This window comes from Rutidosis leptorrhynchoides, chromosome 5 (genome assembly GCF_046630445.1).
Source record: "Rutidosis leptorrhynchoides isolate AG116_Rl617_1_P2 chromosome 5, CSIRO_AGI_Rlap_v1, whole genome shotgun sequence".
Classification (NCBI taxonomy): Eukaryota; Viridiplantae; Streptophyta; class Magnoliopsida; order Asterales; family Asteraceae; genus Rutidosis; species Rutidosis leptorrhynchoides.
The window spans coordinates 419,502,385-419,526,259 of record NC_092337.1 but is presented as its reverse complement, the minus strand read 5'-3'; the positions used below and the strand labels follow the sequence as shown (position 1 = coordinate 419,526,259).

The 23,875-nt window shown below is 33.0% G+C and overlaps 1 long non-coding RNA gene across 5 annotated transcripts; it reads right to left on the bottom strand.

Annotated features, from left to right (window-relative positions):
* Window positions 1-9: 9 nt before the first annotated feature.
* On the bottom strand, window positions 10-6,401 carry LOC139848028 (uncharacterized). 5 transcript variants are annotated; one of them, XR_011759790.1, is made up of 5 exons: window positions 6,238-6,401; window positions 5,742-5,813; window positions 4,638-5,507; window positions 4,402-4,537; window positions 10-347 (listed from the first exon to the last, which is right to left on the bottom strand). It is a non-coding gene; the product is annotated as an uncharacterized lncRNA (long non-coding RNA). The 5 variants fall into 5 exon arrangements; XR_011759791.1 differs by lacking the exon at window positions 10-347 and having other exon boundaries at window positions 4,162-4,537; window positions 4,638-5,450; XR_011759792.1 differs by lacking the exon at window positions 10-347 and having other exon boundaries at window positions 4,162-4,537; window positions 4,638-5,450; window positions 5,752-5,813.
* Window positions 6,402-23,875: the final 17,474 nt, after the last annotated feature.

Here is a 23,875-nt window from a genome sequence, read left to right as displayed (position 1 = left end):
AACACGAAGACGATGATTTCAACATGATTGATTGAATTGAAACGAATTACAGAACAAAATACATCAATGGAACCTTAATTGACCTAATCGTCATTATCTATTTCCTTAACTGAATTTAACAACCATAACAGTCTTTTAACAGACCCAAATAAAAAAGATACAAAACGGGATCCTAAACTAATGATAAATACGGAACAGGACCCTGGACTTCTCAACTATGAAATAAATACAGAATTGGCCCCTGTACTTCTTCTTAACATAAAATAAGCTTCATAAGTTTCATTAAAATGCGTTAATAATAGAGTATTTTTTTGGAAACTTTCAACGACATCTATGTTAGCAGCTTCCTGCAAATTTCAAGTCAAAGTATAAATTAGAGAAAATCTAAGAAAATTAGACTTTAAATTAAAACACTAAAAACCCATAATAAAAATGCAAATGTTACATATCATGAGTCAGAAAAGATCAAAAGTGATCGACAACTATAATCTTTGATAAAACTACATTAGAAACGGCATGAACATATTCATATTCGAAAATGATAGAAAACAATTACGATTATTGATCATAAAAACGAACAACTATTACATACCTTGATTTTAGAAGATGATTGAATTCTATAGAATATATGTGAAAATTTGATATAGAAGACAATGCTTAAGAAGATTTATAATGATAATGAAGATTTATGTTAATGAATTATATATGAATATATTGGATGAGATAATAGATGTAATTACGGGAAGCAGATAAATCGTATTCAATGTCACAATAGCGATAATAATGAATGATTTAGAGATTATAATTGGAATGATGTAGATGAAGGTCTATAAAATTAGGGTTCATCTAGTTGGGATGAAGAACATGAAGGTTTATAAAATTAGGGTTTATAATTTTGAGATGATGAAGATGAAGGTGAGAAAATAGAAGAAAACTAGTCCTTTTTCTTAAATTATACTGATAGTCCATGTGGTTTGAGAATTGAACGAGGTTGGTCCTAAATTCAACGTCAGTTAATTTGTCTCATTAACCATTTACTGACGTTAGGTTTAGGACCAACGTCGTGCATTTATCAAATCACAGGGACAACCGATATAATTTTAGAAAGAAAAGGACCACCTGTATAATTTTAAGTAAATCAATTAACCTTTTATATTATTACTTTTTTTAGTTTTAATTGAATAATATTAGTGTTACGGAGTAATAATAATTATATTTGTGACATCATCTTCTCTTCACTAGTATTGACATGTGCCAAGATTAAGTTTAAGGAAGAGTTCAATTTCTAAAAAATGAAATCATAATGATAGCAACAGGTATTCGGGTCGGCCCGCTTCGCTGGGCCCAAGATCGCTAGCCTAAAAAAAAAAGAAAAAAAAAAAGTCCAACTTCAAGGTTCGAACCTGCATCCCTTCAAATTTCAACAAACATCCTTACCAACTGATCTACATATTCATTCTAATAAATTTATAGTTTGTTTAACATATTTCCCTTAAAATTAGAGGGTTGATCAAAATTAAAAAGGTAGTCAAAATGGGTGAAATTTAACATAATGTAAAAACTGAGGGGGTAAGGTGACAAGATTGCAAAAAAGTTTTAAATGAATAGTTCTATTTTTTTAAAATTTATAGTTTAGCATATATGCTTTAAAATTAGAGGGTTGGTCAAAATTAAAAAGATAGTCAAAAGGGATGAAATTTAACATAATGTAAAAATTGAAAGGGTAAGGTCACAAACTCTAGAAACCTTTCACTACCTCATAACAAATTCGTTCCACAAAAGATATTCATTTTCTCATGGAGGGCCGTTCAACAAAAAATCCCGGTTAGAAGCGAACTCGATAAAAAAGGAATTGACCTTCACACCATCTTATGTCCCTTATGTGAGCACCAAATTGAAACCATTGATCACGCGTTGTTAAATTGTCAAAAAGTATCTTCAATATGGATACAATTTCTCGATTGGTGGAATCAAAACAACATAAGTATCTCTAACATCAATGATGCCATCATCTCGGATCAAGGCATATCACATAATTCCATTGGTTCTTCAATATGGCAAGCTGCTAAATGGATTGCGTGCTACATTATTTGGAAACATAGGAACTTAAAGATTTTTTCCGGAAAAATATGGAACCCCGCTGTGATAATCTCCGAGATCCAATCTCAAAGCTTTAGCTGGATCTCAAATCGTTCACGGAAGAAAACACCTATCGATTGGCATCAATGGCTACTCAACCCGTCATTTTACGTGTCACCTCCTTCAAACCGCATAGGCGTCGGTTAACATAACTTAATTCAAATCGGGATGGTTTCGCTATTCTATATAGCCTATGTGGGTTAGATTAAATGGGTTGGTTGTGTGTCAACTTTGTAGTCGCTTGATCGGCACGGTTGTCCCCTCCTTCCCCGCTTGTTGTTCTTTTACGCAAGTTCGTCCCTCGTAGTGTTATCTAGTCTACGTCTCCCCCGATCATAAGTTCAGATAATTATTCCATATTTTCTCAGCTGATCCGTTTCGTTTATAGCATTGTATAAAAGCATATAGGGACTTGTATTGTAATATTCCATATAATAATAATAATATTTTTGCTTTTCAAAAAAAAAAAAAAAAAAAAAAAAAAAAAAAAAAAAAAAAAAGGGTAAGGTCACAAGATTGCAAAAAAGTTTCAAATAAATAGTTTCATATTTCTGTCTTTTTATGTTTTCTATTTGAATCTATATCTATATATAATTTAATATATGGAGTAGCATAGATAGATGGGAACATTTGACACATTCTTTGGGCATAAATAATTAATGGAACATTCTTTCACACATAAAATAATAATTATCATTTTGTCTGATTAGAATCGCAATACATTATCATTTTCTTTTTTGCTTTTTAGAAGGGATTGATCCCTCTTCGGAAGTGCTAGCTTGCCCTTTATTCTCTTGCTAATTACTTAATCTCTATCCATTGAGATTAATAATAAACGGAGTATATTACTCGTATTTATTATTCGCATTTATTCTATTTGTTGATAGATTGTAATTTGTAACAATATAATTTGATACACAAATAGCACAACTAATACGAGTAAGATTTTGTAAATTAAATATATACATAATAAATACATATATATGTATCTATGAGGCATGATTAGAGGGAAGTAAAATTTTAAGGAGAATGAGGGAAAGAATAACATTCACATGATAAGCGTTATATTAAAATCAATGTAAATAAGAAAGAAAAAAAAATGAAAAGAGAAAGCATTATCGCTATACCACTATACGAAATGAATATAATAAACGTTGATTAAAACAAAGCTTTGAATATTAACATTCATTAATTAATTCTTTTATGTGGATTATAACACTAAATTTTCATTTATTAAATATTATCTTTTTATGTGATCAACATATATTAAACGCTTGTACAGGAATTAATCATCATTGATTTTTTTTATAGTTGGAGTAAATGTTATATCAAAATCGATGCACCTTAAAAGTGCTTAAAATTCTTGTAAGAAAAAAGAATAATTAAAAATCAAAAGTCAATAATAACCGTCATGTACTATTGATTCAGGTTAAAGACATCCCTTAAGCTTGTCGTTAGAAAAATCCCCAAAACCATATAATTATAAAAGCTAAGAATTAATCGAATTGTTGGCCTTGGCCTGGTGATTTGGTGCTTTGAAATTCTCAAAGGAGATCAAAGTTCAATCCCCATTAGCTGCACTTTGAGATTTTGCCTTTCATAAAAAAAACTAAGAATTAGAAAATACTATTTAAAACAAATGTTACATCATTAGAAAACAATATATAAAAAAGTAAAAATATCAAGTGTTCAAAGTAAAACAACAAAGCACAAATAAAAGTCACATTATAATAATTACCTTTGTTATATAAAAAAAACTAGTGAAACGACCCGTGAAATCACGGGTTTGTTTAAACGAAACAGTTTAATAATATATTTTAGGTATTGAGTGAGTATAAATGTTAAAGTCATTTAGTTTAATGACGTGCAAAACCACGGATAACGATTAAGAAACTTCTCGTTGTTTTTACCGATATTGATGTACTTAACATGATCGAAATAAATGAACCACATTTATCCTTCGACCGCTCTCTTTCAATTTTCATCACAAATTGTTGTTATTTTTGTTCTTGTTTTCTTATTTAGCCGTGACTGTGTGAGATACACTACAACTTATATAAATATATATATATATGTAGATGAGTCAAATTTTATACATCACATATCTTGTACGAACTTAGTTTACATAACCACGTTTTGACACATCATCTATTAATTTAATTATGTCTTCGTGAACAATTTGGTCGACCCAACTCGACCATCCGTACCCTACCCATTTGCCACCTCCACCCATTTTATAACCTAAAGAGAATGAACACTTACTTTTCTTCTTTTACTGACGTTTTTAACGTATGAACAAAGCAGGTCTGATCTCGAGTGGCATATCACTACCCAATTGATCAAGTGGAGGCTGTATATAAGATGACTGCAACAACAATTCAATTAAACGACTTCCAACCTGAAAAATATAAAAAGGACGCCTCAACATATATGAGTATTATCACTATATGCATATGCAAGTATGTATATATGACCAGTTAAAATATTTTAATATGAACCTGAGCTTTAATAGGTTGTGTCCATGGTTTTGAATCATCATGTCCCTTCACGATATGCCCTACAACCTGCAACTTCTGTTTTTTCATCAAGTTTGTTACTTTGTTATGTAATCCCTCTTGTTCTTTCCTAACAATCTTGTCAACGTTTTCTTCAACATTCGCGCCTTTTTTTTTAACCTTTTTTACTCTTCGTTTTCTCCATGAATTTATGTATCCTGATCTAATACATACCAAACAACAACATCAAAAATCAAAATTTTAAACAAATTATACACGTATTCGTACCTCTTGTTCAATCGTTTCACCAACACTATAAGAAGCCGATACAACTCTCGCACAACCGTTTTACCCACCAATCATAATCAACCCCATAATCTTATGCATCGTAATAACCGCCATTTTATCGGCCGGTAGTAAATTAAAATAAGGTGCATAAGGAGCCCTATGGTTCCCCTGTTTACACAATTCTTGATCTTGAATGATCCGTTTACATAATGGTTCAAACCAACCAAGAAACAATGACTTCATATAAGGCAAATTATGTGCTAATTTCTGTTCACACATATCATTCAAAAGTTCCGTTTACTCTTTCGCAGCTTGTCCCATGCTTCGGTTTCAATCTTAACTTGTCTACGTTTAAGTATCTTATAATTCCAACTGCTACCCATTTTCTCCCGTTTCGATCGCCGCCACCCCCAAATAGCCTGTTTGGTTTTATGTATAGAAAACTATGGCAAAAAATAGAAACTCACATATTTGTTGAAATTCACAGATTATCTCATTATCTGAAGTCGCTATGTTGAATGTAACACACTGAAATATACGTTGTTCTTCAGCAGATGTATCCATCAATCATAAATAAGAAATACTCTGTATATCAACAAATATTAACATAAACATTACATAACATGTCTATCAGTTTATGGACATAAAGAAAAAAAGCTACTATCATCATCCATGATCATGTATATTTAACAATATATCATTATGATGTATACTCAATATCTAATTAAAAAAATATGAGCAACCATTATCATATAATGTGATTGTTAATGGATCAACATTTTCAAACCTAATACGTAATGTTTCAAGAGAACTTCATACATTTTATTACCTAAATCCATACCCGCTGCATACATACGGTGTTTCCGAACATATCGGTGCTCAATCGAAACCCTACACGAAGAACATAAAAATCAATTAACACTTAATCGGAATTTTATCATCACCAGACCATGACCTACTGTTGTGGTTAAACGAACCAGCCATTCCTTCACTTCATTCACTAAACTGCTGTGCATAACCATCCCGTAATGTAACTTGCAAAAGTGATGATTTTTAACAGATCGATTACTTGCAAAAGTTCTGATTTTTAAAGTACAAATAACAGAACCGGTTAACAGGTTGATTACTTGCGAAAGTGATGACTTTTAAGAAACAAGTAACAAAACCGATTAACAATAAACATCAGAAGGATGATTAACAAAAACGGGTTCACGAAAAAAATATCAAAAGCAAAGCAAAACTATTTTACCTACTTTTGTTAAATATTCAAAATAAACATATATCTAGGGTTTTGATTACTTGTAAAATAGAATACCCGGAAGATGGAAGTTGGAGAAGAAAGCTTCAATCGAAGAGAGAAAGATTGCAGAGAGAAGTTTGAGAGGTTTGCTTCAATGAGAAGATTGGCGGTTTGCAATTTTGGTTAGAGTTCAAGAGGGAGGAAGAGAGGTTTTAATTAGGGTTACACGGAAAAGAAATACTCGGTATGTGTTTTTTTTGTTAATTTTTCTAAATACAATTAATTAATATTAATGACATCAGCCTGAGAGCTTAGATTTTTTTTTTTTTTTTTATTTTTTTAACAAAGGAATTAGTCTATTTATTACATCATCATTATAGCATTTTAATAGAAACTATAGATTAAACTTCAAAACCCTCGCAAAAACACAAAGCAAAACGACAGCTCAATATAAACATCACGCGAGTTTTTCATTTTTCTCTAAACAGCTACAGTAGCAAACGACACACTAATACTCACTTTCAAAGACAAAATGACACTCCGCCCTTTGTCCATTCTTTTTTAGGAAATTATAGTAAATAAACTGGGCTACCTTATTATCATTATATACTGATTATTTGTTGTGGTCGACTTTAAAATCTTGGAGTTGGTCTTGAAAAAACCATTAAAACTATCAATAATACCTATATTATATGATTATTCATATTTCGTATCTATTATATAACATTATTATCAAACATTGTCCAAACCTCGAGTAATTGGTTGGTTTTGATTGTCCATTTGAACTTGGTAGCGTTTTCGAGATTTTTTAGTTTGTCTTTTTCCGTGTGTAGGGATTTTATCTTGTTGTTTTCGCATATTCTTGTACTTTATTTTGCTAGATTTTTATATATTTATAATATTTTACTTTTAGAATTTTTTTTTTTTTATCAAATAATGTTATATATTTGGTGTTTAGTTTTTCTCTTTAGAATGTCAGACACTCAACACTTATTAATCTACTAATATTCTCACGATAGGGCTTGTGAAAGGACCCGTCCTAATCCACCTGGACGAAGTCATCAACATTTGGTCCCATTGCGATGATCGGCTCCAAGTAATGTCCTTATATTGAGCAAATGCACAGCGGAAGACTTAATTCGTACCTGAGAATAAACATGCTTTAAAGTGTCAACCAAAAGGTTGGTGAGTTCATAGGTTTATCATAACAATCATTTCAATATGTTAATAGACCACAAGATTTCATAATCATAAACATAATACACTCGCAAGTGTATGTAAAGCATTCTAAGTGGTTGAGCACTTGGTAACCATACTTAACATTTAATCAACGTCACATATTCCCTTTATTATGAAATCTCACTACACCGTACCAAGTGTAGTCACCAAAACGAAGTACTGTGCAACCGTTGAATACTGGTCGTCCAGTCCGGTTGGGGTTGCCAGGCCCGATAGATCTATCAACAGGATTCGCGTTTACAATACCCATGTAAATAGTAGTTACCAAGCTACAGGGAAATATGCCAGTGGTACAACTCAACGTAGAATATATTTTTAAGTACTTGTGTCTATTTTGTAAACATTTATAAAAGCAGCGCATGTATTCTCAGCTCAAAAATATATATTGCAAAAGCAATTAAAAAGGGAGCAAATGAAACTCACTTTTGCCTTGAAGGTATTTAATTCGACTTGGTCTCCGATAGATATCACGAACCTAACCATATATATAATATATCAACATATTTTCTTTTTAAGTAATCGTTACATATATATATACTTTTAATATTTTCTTAGTCCGTAGTTAGCAGTCCGATGTTAGTGGTCCACAATTAGTTGCTTAAATAAAATAAATAAAGACCCATCGTATTCGTATTGATCAGAATTAATCTCGACCCATGGTACCATGTTGTCAAATGACGTGTTGCGTACATAAAGTACCGTGTTGTCAAATGACGTGTTGCGTACAATCATGAGGTTTTATGATTAATCTTCTCGTGTTGTTTACGGGTGGTCCTGAAATACATAAAATCAAATCATAAGTAATTATATATAAAATATCATATTAATTAGAAAAGATATGATTAATTTACTTTTTCTCCAAATATTTTCGTAGCTAAACTAGCTTCGGATACCCAATCTTGTTTTAGTCGTAGTTTCTTCATTACAACTCCGTTTTTGTTAGTTCAACTTGCCACTTCCTTGGATCGAGTCAAATTTTAAGAATATGAATTGAAAATACCTTAGTTTGTATTTGAAATTATAGGTTATAGGTCAAACTTTGGTGAAACTTATGAAAGTGATCATTTTCCATCATAAAAACAACATTTAATGATCATTTTTCTAAAAATACTTACACTTTGAGTTAAACCATGAAATTTATATGTGTTAACATATTCATAAGAAATATCATTTTTCCAGAACATGAAATTCCAATTCAAAGTTCAAGATGGTTTTTAATTATCCAACTCAAAACAGCCCCCGGTTGCACTCCGACGACATAGATTCAGTTTTTAAGATGTTCTTTGTAAAACCAAGTTATATCTTGTTAGGTTAGCATATCATTATGATATATTACAGGTCTTGAAGTTTTTTAAACGTCAAGTTAGAAGGATCTATTTAGTTTGCGAACAGGTTTGAAATCATTCAAACTATGTTCTTGTTGTTAAAATTTTATACCACAAAATAAGATAGCTATATGAATATGAATTGAATAAGATTATGAACAAGGTTACTACCTCAAGTTACTTGGACAAAGTTACTGCAAAAGATAAGAAATAATCTTGGAATCAAAGAGTGGTGGAGTTAGATCAAAAGGTTGGAAGTAAACTTCTTCAAATGGGTGGTTATTTTGATATGTTCTTGAAAGAGTTTTCTTATGGTGTTTAAGGCTTGTAATTGAAGCTAAATAATAGGGAAAATGCTTGGAGATGATCAAGTATGAAGTTAGGAGTATTTTGAGAGAGAAATGAGGGTGTAGGTATGAGAAAATGGAGTGAAGAAATGGTGTTCATTTATAAAAACGTTTTTAGTTTATAAAGAAAGAAAAGGATTCCTAATTTTATTTTCTTACTAATAATTCATACTACTTGACAAATTCTAGTTACCTCATATCTAAGGCAGTAATAATGTTGATTAGGATGTTGATTTGATGTGTATATACCAATAGTAAATACGTATAGAAGCTGGGTATGATACGGGTACATATACCCTAGATATACGTATAGAAATCTTGAGGAAACGGAACGAGAATTCAAATATAGCTATCTTTTGTGAATATACTTATATTGTTTTATGTATTTAAATCCTTAAAAAGTGATTAAATACATTATATATACGATACATGTATAAGCATTATAGATTATAAGTATATATATCAAAGAATGTTACGTATAGTTATCGTTTTGAAAACTTAAGTTAGTAGTTTCAAAATATACTTATAACTCATTGTCATTAGTACACAATGAGATGTTAAACCATCCTTAGATCATTTTAAATATATATAAATACATATATATACACAAACGTATAATTATCGTATGTTATATAGTTCGTGATATCATCGGTCATATTGGACGGTCAAACGTTGTGTAAAACTCTTTTCAAAAACACAAGTCTCAACAATTTGGATTGCTTATCATGTTGGTATGGTTTAATTTATGTAAATATTAATCTCATAAGTATAATTTGGTTGGAAAAATTCCGGGTCATTACAGCTTGAACTCCCAATCTCTTTGGTTGGAAGTCTCCTCGAATACTGCTAGGCTATAAGCCTGTTAGGTCGAGAAATTGATGAGATTTACATATACGTAAAATGATCGATTTATACTTATTGTAAAATGTCTAAAATGTCCCAAGTGTAAAGTTACCATTTAAGCCATGGTAATCCCCATATTGTAAGTGTTGGCTATGAGAGTATAAATAGCCAACACCGTCCCCATTTACTGATTTACAAGGTTAGTCATTAAGCCTTGCACCATTTATCACCTACTCCCGCACATTGAACACACACACACACTCACTCTCACACACTCTCTCTCTCTCTCAACCTTGTAACACTTCTCTAACCTTCATGAATTGTAACATATTGTGATCGAACATCTATTTCTACTGAACATACAACTTATATCCATATACATACACAGATTCATATAAACTGGATCTACAACACGAATTAGGCTAAAATCTAGCATTTTTAAAGCCCTTTGGTATTTGGTGTTTAACGAGGATACAAAACTCGCACTTCGCTGCGGGGTAGTTCTGGTCGGTTAACGTTCAGTTAATAGAACGATAAAAAAGATTAACGGGTCGCTTAACTATCGGTTCATTTAACAATGGAAAAACAGCTAACGTTCGTACAATTAGTGGTTAATTATTGTTAATGTACAATCAATTATTGCTTGTTTTAATTTTTTAAAGATAGTTCTAATGCCTATCTATAGAAAAATCCAAAATATAATTAAAAGAAGTTTTTATTTTTTTTTTTAAAAAGTTTACAAATACCCTCAAAGTTGGTGGTGTTTACCAAAGTTGCCATCGCAAACAGTGTTTTTCAGCTCATCAGTATTATAGTATAATTTAATTTCGCATACTCGACTTTAACCATGATATTATATATTCTTTTTTTGAAAAGCAAACATCATTTTTATTATTATAACACTCAAGAGTACATCACAAAGGTTACAATCCACAAATGTGCCAAGATCTTGGCACAACAGAAAATATGTACAAATACATCCGCAACCAATTACATTCGCAACTATTAATTAAAAAGAAATATTATGAGGATTATGCAACCAAGAATTCCAATCGATAGCTTGTATTTTGTATCTTTTCGCAACCTATTCGAAGCTCTTGATTTGGATATCACAAACCGCAACCAGAACGCACTTTTTTCTTGAATACTTTCTCATTACGGAGCTTCCACATTAGATAAACGCACGTCCAAATTACCGTTTGCCATACCCTTTTATCCATATCCGAACTAAATTGAGCCAAGTTTTCTTCTAGAAGAGAACGTAAATCCAAGTTAGGTGGGCGAGCAACATCCCACCAATCAAAGATTTTATTCCAAACATTACTTACTTTTTCACATGATATAAGGGAATGACTAATACACTCAATATCGTTATCACAATTTGGATAACGAACCGAATGTAGGTTGACACCCCTCTTATCCAACTCAACCAAAACCGGAATTCTACCTTTTAAGACTCTCCAAATAAGGACCTCTACCTTCTTGGGAACAAGTACATTACGAAGAGTATCCGAAGATGTAGACGAGTTCGAGATGATAGAAGAATCAATCTGTTTCGATAAAATACAAGTTTTGAAGATACCTTTTGCACCCATCGACCACTCCCACTGATCGCTATTTTCGACCTGAAGAGACACCCCACGTAAGAGCTGCTGCAGTTCTTCCAATTCACTGTTGGCACTACCAGTTGGCACTCGAAAACAGCTACTGTTTAGGACCCAATTAGACCCATCTCGCATCAATCTGTCACTAACCGAGGCTGCTAAATCAGTTTCCTAGTGAGCAAGGCGTTTGAATCTATTTTTGAAAATAATGTCCCCAACCCAAATGTGAAGGCCTCGACCTTATCCTCCCGGACGAAGTCTTCAACAGTTGATCCCATTGCGATGATCGACTCCAAATAATGTCCCTAAAACGAGCAAATGCACAGCGGAAGACTTAATTCGTACCTGAGAATAACATGCTTTAAAAAGTCAACATAAAGTTGGTGAGATATATAGGTTTGATGCTAGCAGCGTTATAACTATGGACCACAAGATTTCATATGTAAACATTTTAATAAAAATATTCTAAGTAGTTGAGCACTTGGTAACCATACTTAACATTTAATCACGTCGCATATTCCCTTTATTATGAAATCTTACTACACCGTACCAAGTGTAGTCACGAAACGAAGTACTGTGCAACCGTTGAATACTGGTCGTCCAGTCCGGTTGGGGTTGTCAGGCCCGATAGATCTATCAACAGGATTCGCGTTTACAATACCGCTGTAAATATTAGTTACCAAGCTACAGGGAAGTATGCCAGTGGTACAACTCAACGTAGAATATATTTTTCAGTTACTTGTGTCCATAACGTAAAACATAAAATACATGTATTCTCATCCCGAAATATTTAGAGTTTAAAAGTGGGACTATATACTCACCTAATGTATTTTGTAGTAAAAATACATATAACATCATTTAACATGTGCAAGGTTGGCCTTCGATTCACGAACCTCTCAGGGAAAAGTTCCAAAAATAAATGCTTATGCCCAGACTCGAACCCAAGACCTCTTGTTTAAACTCTCACACTTCCTACCACCCCTCTGTCATTACTTTTTCCTGTTTTAATCCGACCCTAAACTGTTTTAACCATCGTCACCATGCCCATGGATCTGGTCCAGCTATGTTTGGCCCAACAAGAAGTTCACAGTCCAATATTATGTTTCAGTTTCGGCCCACCAGAAATCTATAACTCTCGGCCCAGCTAGGAATTACAATCTCGGTCCAATATACATATAGGTAAACGAACGATATAAGAGAAGGTTTGATAAATCTTGTAGCCGTCAAATTAAATTAATCACAAGTGGGGTATCCTCATTAAAGGTGTCGGCCATGGAAAAAAAAAACAAAAAGAACGTGCATCCTTCTCTTATCTCTTATCATCATAATTACTAAACACTAAACATCTTCATCTAAATAGTTTCGGTTGCAGGTTATATTGAGTGACGAAAATAGCAAAAAGAAACAGAATAAAAGGTGCAGTAGTTGTAGGGTTCTTGATCGATAATACAGAAACGGGGAGTAGAAGTAATTAATGGAGATCGAATATAATAACTATGTGGTGGGTTTTGGTTTGATCCGTAAACAGAAACAGGAAAAGGATTTCATCATAATTCATCATCTACTTCATCACGTTATCATAATTATTTCATCATCGTCTTCATGTGGGTCTCGTGATAGTGCAAATAGAAAGGAAACAGAAGGTTGAAGCAGCTGGTTGTGGTTGTGTTGATTGACGACTGTGAAACAAAAGGTACATCGGAACAGTAGCAGTCTTCGTTGGTACGCAGGAGAAGAAGAGAAACATAAAGCAGAAGAAAAATTGCAGATGACGTTTCTTAAAAAAAAAATGAGAGAGGAAGTGAGATATATATGGTTGAAGGTGGCGGTGTGATTTCCAAAGAAGATAACGAGATTGGTGTAGGTGAAGGGTGATTGGTTAATAGCCGATGACGTTGTTCTTGCTTGAGCTCGTACAGAAACAAAATAAAATAGAAGCATGGGACAAAAGTTATTTGTTGGTTAGGTTGTTGTAGAGATGGGTGGTGATTACACGAAGGTGGTTATGGGGTTTAATGGGTTCACGATGGTGAGGGTTCCTCGAGGAAGAATACCAAAAAAAAGAATATGGTGGTCGTGATATTGGCTGCAATAATCGAACCAGGAAACAAATAAAAATCGTGAGTTGTAGGGAGAGAAGATCATGGAAGTTTAAGATGAGGGTTATGGTGATTATAGATGATGATAATGGTGGGTTTGTGTTTGTATGTTGTGTGTTCACGTCAGGGAAATAGAAAACAGGAATCGGGTATCGAATAGCAAGATAATTCAAACTTGAGGTGTTGATGAAGTTTTGAAGAACAGAGCCTTCGAACTTAGTTTATGATTTTTCTGCTTTTAAAAATCCCATTCGCAGTGTAAAATTTGTATAGTGTTGTGGTGTGAGTGAGTAAATGATCAAGATATTGTCTGTAATTGAGTGAACGTGTTTTTGAATAATAATGGCAGTCGACATCCATATAAATCAGATCATAGAAAAAGAAAAATAATAATTAAATAAGTAAAAGAAAAGGATTGCTAGCTGTCCCGATAGTTAAGTGTAACAAACCCAAGACAAAAACAAAAGTGTAACTGCAGATGGAGATTTACCAGGAAAAGAATTCGCATAAGTATAATTTGTATCTGTATCTATATTTTATATTTAGTATTTATTTATATAGCAATAACCGAAATTTATAAATATATACATATTTAAGTACATCTATATATTTATTTATATGAATATTTATATACATCTACTTATTTCAGTAATTTGCATATTAAAGAAATATAACCTTATACAAACATTGATAATAAATTTTAATAACAAAATTAAGATTATTAATGATAATAATATATTAATATCATAATAATATTGATAAGGATAATGAAAATAACAATTTTTAAATATCAAGTTTTATCATATAGATAGCCATGTTGATTATATATATTAAAACAATGAACTCAAAGTATAACATTATTCATTTAGTACCTTGTTAACGTTATCAGCTAATAAATATATATCGTATATACACATAGATGTTCGTGAATCGTCAGGTTTGGTCAAAGGGTAACTGATTATCCGAATATTTCAAGCTTTCTAGACTCAACATTTCAGATTTCGCTTATCGTGTCGGAAATATATAAAGATCTAGGTTTAAATTTGGTCGGAAATTTCCGGGTCGTTACAGTACCCACCCGTTAAAAAAATTTCGTCCTCGAAATTTGGTAGAGGTTGTCATAAATAACAATAGGAATGTTTGCATGACAACTATGAGGTAATAATGGAGTGTTATCATTATTAAGAGATATAGATAAAACAATTCGATCACGTGAAGTGCACGAGTGAAGCTATCACCAGAGAGTGTAATGAATAAATAAATATATTCGTTTCAACCGATGACGTGGTTATGATTGATTTCCGGAATTCACGAGATTTAAAGAAAATCTTTCGTAATAAGATTTGGTTCTTCGGCGATTTAGGAAACAGGATTTCCTTTGATTTAATGCGGCAAATCTGTTGTGATTTCTTTGTCGGATATTTCACTTATAAAACTACCCCCTTCGTTTTCCTTCTTCCCGTCCTTGAGTCAAGCGAGCAATGGTCCGAAATTCGTAGGTATGAGATTTGGAATGAACATAGCTAATGCTCTAAGAAAAAAAAAGGGTATTGGTACGGTTTTTGATTTGTCAAATTACCAGAATATTCCGGAAAAATAGAACTATCAGGGTGATACGTTCTAATATGTTTGGAGATTGGTTAGAATGTAAGAGTCGTGTAACATGGCACATGATGACGGTACTGTGAATCATCACATTCCATTAGAAACTTAACATGACTTACTGTAATATAATGAAGTTGATCAAATTTCATTATATTATACTAATTCATGCATCAGTTCCCAACACTGCTTCAGAACATTCTAAACTTGAAGATTTCAGAATAGAAACTAATACAGTTTCTTTTATGTTGTAACGCAGATGTTACGGAGTGATAATTGATCTCGGATAAGAATAGTTGTGAAAATATCTCCAGGAATATGGAGGATATGTATAACGGAAGATATGAAGATATCTTATAATATCTAAGATAAGATGATGATGATGAATATCATCTGGAAAGGTTTAGAATAAGGAGTAGGGTTCTTACTAACGGTTTCAGCAGGCACTGAATCGTTTGGATTCTTTGAAGTCAAACTTATTCTTTGTGATTTGTTCACAGCCTCTTTCATACTTTGCTCAATTTGTTTTCCAGTTCCCAACCTTCTCCTTTTCTGAGTTTTACCAACATATTGTACTTTATCGTCAAACTTTTGACTGTTAAAGTCGTTTACAGTTTTTGCTGCTTCATCAGCATTTCAAAATTTATTTATCGTTAAGATGTTTTTCAGAACTTCACACTTGGAGTATGAAATTCTTAGGGATAGACATTGTAGGTATAACTGGAGAAGTTCTGCGAAAATTTCAAAATACTAATTGCGGATTTTTCCGAAGAGATGACGAGCTGTTGGTATATCTGCTGATGATGTCGTGGGATAAAAGGTTCTCCGGTAACGATGGCGAAAGGACAAGGTATAAATATCGAGGTTATAATAAGAGTAGTCTCACTGAGAAGTCGAAGTGGAGCGGTGACAAAATTATCTTCTTGAAAAGGAATCGTATGGTTGTTTTTGGCTAATGAATGATAAAGAATTCAACGCGGACATGTTTTAACTATAATTTCAGTTTCGAAAGTTTTTCAGGTGTATAACTATATGCATAAATCTTTCTTCCGTAGACGAGGTGCGGCTGGTTCAACTTCTCGATCGAGACGTTTTCAAGAATCATGAAAAGTTGTGAATGCGAATTGTAATTGTCGAGGTACAAAGGAGGTTTAAGATGAAATCAAGTGGCAAACTTGAAGAATTGTTTAGTTTCATATGTTATAATCAACATTTTAATTCATTTTAATTGTCCAAAATTAGCAGTCTAATAGTCTGATTGTCCAATGGTTCAATAGATTCATATATACATTCGATATATATAATATTCGAATTACTTAATACGTATCGTGACCCGTGTACCGGTCTCGGTGTCGATCACAACTCAAAGTATATATATATTTTGGAATCAACTCCGACCCTGTATAGTCAACTCCCACCTTCACATATAGAGTGTCTACGGTTGTTCCGAAATATATATATATATATGGTTCAATATGATAGGTTGAAACCTTGTATACGTGTCCCGTTATTTAAAGTGCGGAAATTAAATAACAATAAATAAAATTACGAGAATGTAAATTGCGATAAATTAAATGTTAATCAGTTAGCTGGGAACAGTTAGCCGGAACAGTTAGCGTGGAATCCTTAACAGATTTTTCAATTAGTTACTTCGTGTGTTTCTAACAATTTTTAATCTGTCCAATGTTTCTTCTTTATGCCACTTGTTAGATTCGGATAGGTAAAAATCCAAATATGAAAATGAATGGAAATGGTTATTCTGTGATGAATTGATACGTATATCGGTGATTGCAAGTAGGATAGTAAATGACCGTTGAATCAGATTCGAAGAATATACAGTGTAACTTGTTAATGTGAATTTTAAATATTCCTTGGGTACTACCCACCCGTTAAAATATTTTCATCATTAACAGTTTGTACGAAAGAATTTTTAATTACGATCTTTATGAAAATATACTTGCATATATATTTTCTTCAGATGTAATTATGGATTTAATGAGTCAATAAGATTTTATACCCATTTGATTTATTGTTAGCACTTGATTACATGATCTCTAAAACTTTAGGGATTACATAATTGCCATGTCGGACGAAGGTAAATGATGTAGAACAATACGTAGAACGAAATTAATCGATGTAGAATGATATGTAAAACAAGGAGTACACTTGAAGTACAGATGATGATATTGAAGCGTGTGATGTTGATATCCGAGGTACAGATCGTGACGTTGAGATTTATGACATGATTGTGGTTGGGGTGATAAGAGTATTGTCGGCGTTGATGATGGTGGTACGGATTATGCTGCTGGTGCTGCTGCTGGTGTCTCCACACCAGATTCTCCAAAGCCATTACTCGGTCACGTAGTTCGTTAACTTCTTATATCATGTCGAGATGATTGACGATTGAAACGAGCGGGTGAGTAAGATTCAAAATATAGGATAATATATAATTGTAACGGGATATTTCTAGAAATGAGAGGTTAAATGGTTTCTCGAACAGGTTCGCCGGTAAGTGCTTTCAGGTTCAATGCCAAAAGAAAGTCGATGAATGGATTAGTTCTTCGATGTGAAATAATTTTCGAATATAGGATGATATTCTATCTACATAGAATATCTATATATATATAACACTAAGGATTTTGTAGACTACAGAAGAACCTACGGCATTTGTCAGGCAGGTCTACAGATGCGCTAAGATATGAATTTTCAGATACGCTAAAATATGAATTTCGTCTATACACTGTCGATGCACTGAATGCAGTAGAACGTGTCTAGACTTGAGAATGATAGGCAAGCAATTTCCTAAGGATGATAAGCAGATGATTTCCAACTAGAAATGATAAGCAAAACTTTTTGACAGGTAGACACGGTCAAAGTCCAGACTCACTAATGCAAGGCCTGGTTCGCTAAGACCAACGCTCTGATACCACCTGTGAAGGCCTCGACCTTATCCTCCCGGACGAAGTCTTCAACAGTTGATCCCATTGCGATGATCGACTCCAAATAATGTCCCTAAAACGAGCAAATGCACAGCGGAAGACTTAATTCGTACCTGAGAATAACATGCTTTAAAAAGTCAACATAAAGTTAGTGAGATATATAGGTTTGATGCTAGCAGCGTTATAACTATGGACCACAAGATTTCATATGTAAACATTTTAATAAAAATATTCTAAGTAGTTGAGCACTTGGTAACCATACTTAACATTTAATCACGTCGCATATTCCCTTTATTATGAAATCTTACTACACCGTACCAAGTGTAGTCACGAAACGAAGTACTGTGCAACCGTTGAATACTGGTCGTCCAGTCCGGTTGGGGTTGTCAGGCCCGATAGATCTATCAACAGGATTCGCGTTTACAATACCGCTGTAAATATTAGTTACCAAGCTACAGGGAAGTATGCCAGTGGTACAACTCAACGTAGAATATATTTTTCAGTTACTTGTGTCCATAACGTAAAACATAAAATACATGTATTCTCATCCCGAAATATTTAGAGTTTAAAAGTGGGACTATATACTCACCTAATGTATTTTGTAGTAAAAATACATATAACATCATTTAACATGTGCAAGGTTGGCCTTCGATTCACGAACCTCTCAGGGAAAAGTTCCAAAAATAAATGCTTATGCCCAGACTCGAACCCAAGACCTCTTGTTTAAACTCTCACACTTCCTACCACCCCTCTGTCATTACTTTTTCCTGTTTTAATCCGACCCTAAACTGTTTTAACCATCGTCACCATGCCCATGGATCTGGTCCAGCTATGTTTGGCCCAACAAGAAGTTCACAGTCCAATATTATGTTTCAGTTTCGGCCCACCAGAAATCTATAACTCTCGGCCCAGCTAGGAATTACAATCTCGGTCCAATATACATATAGGTAAACGAACGATATAAGAGAAGGTTTGATAAATCTTGTAGCCGTCAAATTAAATTAATCACAAGTGGGGTATCCTCATTAAAGGTGTCGGCCATGGAAAAAAAAAAACAAAAAGAACGTGCATCCTTCTCTTATCTCTTATCATCATAATTACTAAACACTAAACATCTTCATCTAAATAGTTTCGGTTGCAGGTTATATTGAGTGACGAAAATAGCAAAAAGAAACAGAATAAAAGGTGCAGTAGTTGTAGGGTTCTTGATCGATAATACAGAAACGGGGAGTAGAAGTAATTAATGGAGATCGAATATAATAACTATGTGGTGGGTTTTGGTTTGATCCGTAAACAGAAACAGGAAAAGGATTTCATCATAATTCATCATCTACTTCATCACGTTATCATAATTATTTCATCATCGTCTTCATGTGGGTCTCGTGATAGTGCAAATAGAAAGGAAACAGAAGGTTGAAGCAGCTGGTTGTGGTTGTGTTGATTGACGACTGTGAAACAAAAGGTACATCGGAACAGTAGCAGTCTTCGTTGGTACGCAGGAGAAGAAGAGAAACATAAAGCAGAAGAAAAATTGCAGATGACGTTTCTTAAAAAAAAAATGAGAGAGGAAGTGAGATATATATGGTTGAAGGTGGCGGTGTGATTTCCAAAGAAGATAACGAGATTGGTGTAGGTGAAGGGTGATTGGTTAATAGCCGATGACGTTGTTCTTGCTTGAGCTCGTACAGAAACAAAATAAAATAGAAGCATGGGACAAAAGTTATTCGTTGGTTAGGTTGTTGTAGAGATGGGTGGTGATTACACGAAGGTGGTTATGGGGTTTAATGGGTTCACGATGGTGAGGGTTCCTCGAGGAAGAATACCAAAAAAAAAAAATATGGTGGTCGTGATATTGGCTGCAATAATCGAACCAGGAAACAAATAAAAATCGTGAGTTGTAGGGAGAGAAGATCATGGAAGTTTAAGATGAGGGTTATGGTGATTATAGATGATGATAATGGTGGGTTTGTGTTTGTATGTTGTGTGTTCACGTCAGGGAAATAGAAAACAGGAATCGGGTATCGAATAGCAAGATAATTCAAACTTGAGGTGTTGATGAAGTTTTGAAGAACAGAGCCTTCGAACTTAGTTTATGATTTTTCTGCTTTTAAAAATCCCATTCGCAGTGTAAAATTTGTATAGTGTTGTGGTGTGAGTGAGTAAATGATCAAGATATTGTCTGTAATTGAGTGAACGTGTTTTTGAATAATAATGGCAGTCGACATCCATATAAATCAGATCATAGAAAAAGAAAAATAATAATTAAATAAGTAAAAGAAAAGGATTGCTAGCTGTCCCGATAGTTAAGTGTAACAAACCCAAGACAAAAACAAAAGTGTAACTGCAGATGGAGATTTACCAGGAAAAGAATTCGCATAAGTATAATTTGTATCTGTATCTATATTTTATATTTAGTATTTATTTATATAGCAATAACCGAAATTTATAAATATATACATATTTAAGTACATCTATATATTTATTTATATGAATATTTATATACATCTACTTATTTCAGTAATTTGCATATTAAAGAAATATAACCTTATACAAACATTGATAATAAATTTTAATAACAAAATTAAGATTATTAATGATAATAATATATTAATATCATAATAATATTGATAAGGATAATGAAAATAACAATTTTTAAATATCAAGTTTTATCATATAGATAGCCATGTTGATTATATATATTAAAACAATGAACTCAAAGTATAACATTATTCATTTAGTACCTTGTTAACGTTATCAGCTAATAAATATATATCGTATATACACATAGATGTTCGTGAATCGTCAGGTTTGGTCAAAGGGTAACTGATTATCCGAATATTTCAAGCTTTCTAGACTCAACATTTCAGATTTCGCTTATCGTGTCGGAAATATATAAAGATCTAGGTTTAAATTTGGTCGGAAATTTCCGGGTCGTTACACCAAAGATCGTTCCAAAATGAAGTCGCAACCCCATTCCCAATCTTCTTGACAAAAGAGTTCCGGAAAGGAACCGCAAGCTCATTGATGTGCGAGCGAAGGGGTACGAAATATACTTATTTTTAATATGAAATACGGCGAAACATGATACAAGTTTTATTTATTTATATAGATGGATATACCTAAACTTTGCTACAACACTTATAGGCAGTGTACCTAATCTTAGAGTAGTGTAGTTTTTAGTAAGTCCGGTTCGTTTCACAGGGAGCTAGTGAATACGTACTATATTTTTAACAACTATATTTATATAAAATGTATATAATTATATATAGTAATAATAATATATAAAAGGGGGGTTTACCATTTAATGACCGGTTTGTCGATTTTATATTTTAAGCGTAAAGATAAATGACAATAATTAAAGTGTGTAAAATAAATAACAATATTAAAATGACAATAAATAAAATAAAAATACGATGAGATATAAAATAGAACAATTATGCTTATTTAAACTTCCGTAACCATGATGTTTGACGTTTTGATTTTAATTTATTACTCTGGGTTAATTGTCCTTTTGTCCTGGATTATTTGAAACCTATCTGGTTTTTGTCCATAATAGTCTATCGGTAATAAATATAAAGTGCGAGTGTCCTCGTCAAATTACCCTTATACCCGAAGTCAAATATTTCAACTAATTAAAGATTTAAACTGTGACGCAGTTATCACTTCTGTCAACAATTACACCAGTTATCACTGTATGTAATCCACCTCTGTTTTGATTAGATATGAATATTAATTTACCCACTTGATCAGTTTGAATAATCAATTACCCAACTCGAATAATTAATTAAATGATTATAATAGATTCCGTATGAATGTCACTAAATAGGACAACCATAATCATTATTGATTATTAAGTTAATTAATTTGAAGATAGGTTCGACAGGCTCCACCGAGTTGTCACTCAATTAGACAATACCTCCCATCTATTAATAGTCCATAGTCAAATGCCCACAAGGGTCGGTCTTTTGTTCAAACATTAATTATGGTACAAAATCCAATAACCCTGTCTTTAATATTTAGTCTAACATCACGATTACTTCGGCTCAAATAAGCATAATAATAACTTAGTTACGATACATTAATTTAAAAAGGAAGAACATAGTTTACAATGATTATTTATCGCGTAGCGTTACTCGGACAGAGTTCCGACTTTAAAACCCGTAAAACATTTCTTACAATAACCCAAATTATTATTAATATTAAATTAAACTTTAATATTATAAATATAAATATATATATATCATAGATAGAGAGATTGAGTGAAAAAGGGATGCAGAATTCGAGCAGAATGCGTGAGCTTTTATAGGCCCACTTTGAACTGTACAGCTCCGCGAGTGCGGTACTTTTGTGCCTTACAGCTCCGCGAGTGCGGAGCTTTGGATTCCAGCTCACCAAATTGAGTTAAACGTGGGCTGTTGAATATTATAATATATAATATAATAATATATAATTTCATATAATTATATATATATGTTATATTATATTCTTGTGCATAGTTGACTTGTAATTTTAGCTCCGTTGAGTTGTACGTTGATGCTCGATTTATGTCTCAGTTTCGAATTTTCGAACGCCTTTTTGTACGCTTAGATATCTTGTACTTTGCGTTTCACGGCTTGTACTCTTGTCATTTTTAGGCGTTTCTCATCAATAAATTGAACCACTTGGATTGTACTTTGTACTTTTTAGCTTTTTGGTCATTTGCGTCTTCAAATCGTCGATTCTGTCTTTTGTCTTCGCACTTATTTATTTAAACGATTATTACATAAAAATAGAACAACTGCAACTAAAAGCTTTACATATTGGAAGGATATTGCGCCTAAATATATGTTCATTTGGAGCACTATCACTCATCGATACACTTTCTTGCTTTTATAATGTTAGACCATACCGAATTACAAGGTAACAGAATAGAATCAAAAGGATGTAAAAGACCCCTGGAAGACCCATAAATACTAGAAATAACTTTGGCCCACAAGGAGTTTGTTTCGGTTTTAAACCTCCACCACCACTTGCCGATCAAATCTAGGTTTTTGCTTTTTAAAGAACCCAAGTTTAACCCCCCTTTCTCGAAAGGAAGGAGGGTTTCATCCAATTTAACCCATGAAATTTTTGAGTTTGAACCCGTCCCTCCCCAAAAAAAAAGAACGTCTTACACTCTCAAGTTTTTTTTACCACACATGCCGGGGCGCGAAAGAGGGAGAAGTAGTACAACGAGAGACTATTCAATACCAATTTTATTAAGGTCAAGCATCCACCATAAGAAATTGAACGTGCCTTCCAATTCGAGAGACGTTTGGAGAATTTATCTAACACCGGGTTCCAACTTTCTAACTTATTCATTTTACCCCCAACCGGAAGACCAAGATAAGTGAACGGGAATGATCCGGAATTACATCCAAACATTGAGGCCATACTTTTTATTTCAACTTTATCAACATCAATCCCATACAAGTTACTTTTAAGGTAATTAACCTTTAGGCTCGAAGTGAGTTCAAAGCACTTGAGAATTTTGAATAAATTCCGAAGGTTTCTCGCACTCCATTCACCAAAGATAATCGTATCATCCGCGTATTGGAGATGCGAGATAGGAATTTTATCGGAACCAATTTCAACACCAATGAAGTTCTTTTTATAAATGGCCTTTTTAGTCATCACCTTTAGTCCTTCCGCATCAATGATGAAAAGAAAGGGAGATAATTGATCTACTTGTCTAAC